Source organism: Ipomoea triloba, chromosome 11 (assembly GCF_003576645.1).
Source record: "Ipomoea triloba cultivar NCNSP0323 chromosome 11, ASM357664v1".
Lineage (NCBI taxonomy): Eukaryota > Viridiplantae > Streptophyta > Magnoliopsida > Solanales > Convolvulaceae > Ipomoea > Ipomoea triloba.
The window spans coordinates 2,850,640-2,853,826 of NC_044926.1; positions in this window are offsets into that span (position 1 = coordinate 2,850,640).

Here is a 3,187-nt window from a genome sequence, read left to right on the forward strand (position 1 = left end):
AAAAAAAGTGAAATTTTTATTTACCTGTTATTACAGGTCACTAACACGTAATCATGCATTGATTACTAAATTGACATTTTTATGTATCTAATTGCAACTTTAAAAAGTTTTAGGGCCTAATTGACTGTACAGATAAAGTTTGATGGCCTATTTTATAAATTTTATGCCAAAAACAGTGACATTTTTATTTACCTGTTATTATAGGTCACTAATAGGTAATTATGCCTTGATGACTAAATTGACATTTTTATGTATCTAATTGCAACTTTAAAAAGTTTGATGGCCTAATTGACTATACAGGTAAAGTTTGATGGCCTATTTGATACATTTTATGCCAAAAAAAGTGACATTTTTATTTACCTGTGATTACAGGTGTAACACCCCAATTTTCACATCTTGGATTTATTACAAAATCCTTAAAATATAATACATTGCGGAAGCGTCTAACCAGCAGAAAACTGGGTGTTACCGCCACGCTTAGGTATCTTTCCTATACCCAAACGCTAAGGCTAAACTTACAACCTCAAATAACCATATCAATATCCAGATATGTACATATGGAAATAATCCCTCAGGGTGTCTATTCTAGGATAGAGTAATCTTCAACCTCGACTCCCATCCTATTTAGAGCTCATCGGCCACAGGGGCCCACGCTAGACTGGATCTAATAAAGTACACAATGAAGTGTAGTTAGCGCGACGGCTAAGTAAGGATATCCATGATCACTCGAAAATAAACAAAGGTTTTCAAAATAATTATTCAACAAGAACAAGGTAAGATAACATTACCCAACAATCGCAAACAACCTGCAATAACATAGTCAACAAGTAATTTCACTTCATTTCAGTAAATCGAGCAAATAACTCAGTCATTAATTCACCCGGTAGTTAGTTCTTACACGTCGCCCATGGTACACAATTCTCGTCTTACTCATAAGTGGGGTACGAAACACATCCACTATTAAATCTCGGTGGGGTACACAACACATCCACCTTTCAAATTCTCACGTGGGGTACAAAACACATCCACGATTAGTTCTCGGTGGGGTACGAAACACATCCACCTTTAATTCATAAGTGGGGTACGAAACACATCCACTATTAGATCTCAATTCATAAGTGGGGTACGAAACACATCCACTATTAGATCTCGGTGGGGTAGTGGGGTACGAAACACATCCACTATTAGATCTCGGTGGGGTACACAACACATCCACCTTTCCAATTTCACGTGGGGTACAAAACACATCCACGATTAATTCTCGGTGGGGTACGAAACACATCCACCTTTAAATTCATAAGTGGGGTACGAAACACATCCACTATTAGATCTCAATTCATAAGTGGGGTACGAAACACATCCACTATTAGATCTCGGTGGGGTAGTGGGGTACGAAACACATCCACTATTAGATCTCGGTGGGGTACACAACACATCCACCTTTCCAATTTCACGTGGGGTACAAAACACATCCACGATTAGTTCACGAGTGGGGTACGAAACACATCCACTATTTAGATCTCGGTGGGGTACACAACACATCCACCTTTCCAATTCTCATGCTTAGTTAGTGTTAAACACATACCAAAATATTCAAGCATAGAGTCATGATAAATTTCAATACATAGTTATTTTCCACGTTAATATAGTACACAAAAAGTAATATTTGTCAAAATTGTTTCTAACCATTCTTTTCAGAAAATTTCAGTTTGGCGCAGTCCGAAAGATTGAGCCGGTAAAAATAGTTCCCGAACTCTTTTTCGCTCGAAATTTTTATGGTAGAACCCTAACTCATAGTACTTGATGTTCATAAAGAGTTTTGGTCACCTAGGTTCACGAATTTACACAGAAAATTCCCTTTTTGCCCTTGGCAGTGTGCTGTCCGGATTTTTCTTCTCTCTGGACCAGTTTTGGAAAATAATTTTGAAACCACACTTATACTACTCCAAAAATTATGAAATTTTTATGGTAGCATCTACACTTATAGAACTACATGTATAAAAAAAATTGGATCAATATACCTTACCGATTTTTCCCAAAAATTCACGGAAGTCACTGCCAGAAACTAGCTTGATTTTATTTCAATATTTTCACAAGTATAAGCCTATATGGGCATAAATACAACATATACATGCATAAAATAGCTATAACATGCATAACAAATTTATCAAAAATCAAAGCAAAGATTTTTGAGCCAACTTTTAGATCTATAACATAGCACATACTTTTCATGAGCAAAATTCTAAACATGAAATTTTTCCTAGCATTTGCCTATTTCCAAGCGATTGAACCGACTTAAGGGAATCCTTACCTCCGTAGAAGATTTCTAAACCGTAAGTTGAGTATGCTCCCTTGGAATTTTCTCCAAAAATCCTAGACTTGGTTACTTGAGTTAGGAAAATAGTAGAAGGAATCTTTAGATCACAAGTGAAGACTTAGCTAATTTTTTTTTTCTTCTTCCTCTCTTTGGGACTTTCGAAAATTGGAGTGGAGAGAGAGGGAATGATCACACTTGCTAGCTTAAGTCTTATTTTCTTCCTTCTTCTTAGTGTAATCCGAATGGGAGAGTGAGGGAGAGAGAGTGGGATGATGTGATTAGGTTGGATTTCACTTGAAGATCAAGAAATCTAGTACAATGCACCATGCTTCATTAAATGCAAAAATCAAGATCCAATCTCATTCTAGATTGTAATGCCACTTGTCAACACCCTATTAATCCCTTAAGAAGATATTAGTTCACTTGATCAGTTTAAGCTTAAATCAGATGAATGTTCGGAGGATTATAACTTAATTCGGGAAAATTCTAATACCAAAATTATCCTAAAAATATTCCCGTCGCAAATCACCAAGTTTGGGAATTTTTCGGTGTTCCGCTAAATTTAGGTTCAGAGTCCGTAACCATTTATCCCTTACAGTCCCTTTAAAATTTTTCTTGAACTAACTAGAAATTCAGGCTTAATCGTATCACACTTAATAATCTAATTCCTGGAAAATTCGAACCGAATCCATATCCTTAAAATTTTCTCGGTTCGTGACCGGTACGTAGTTCGCAGCTTATCGATAACTAATCCTTAAGAGAAAAATTATTTCGAGCACCGAACAGTCTTCTCTTAAATATCATAGCCCAAAAAAAATTACATCGCTATTCTCGAATCTTAACTTTGTCGGAAAAACCGAGGGGTTACAA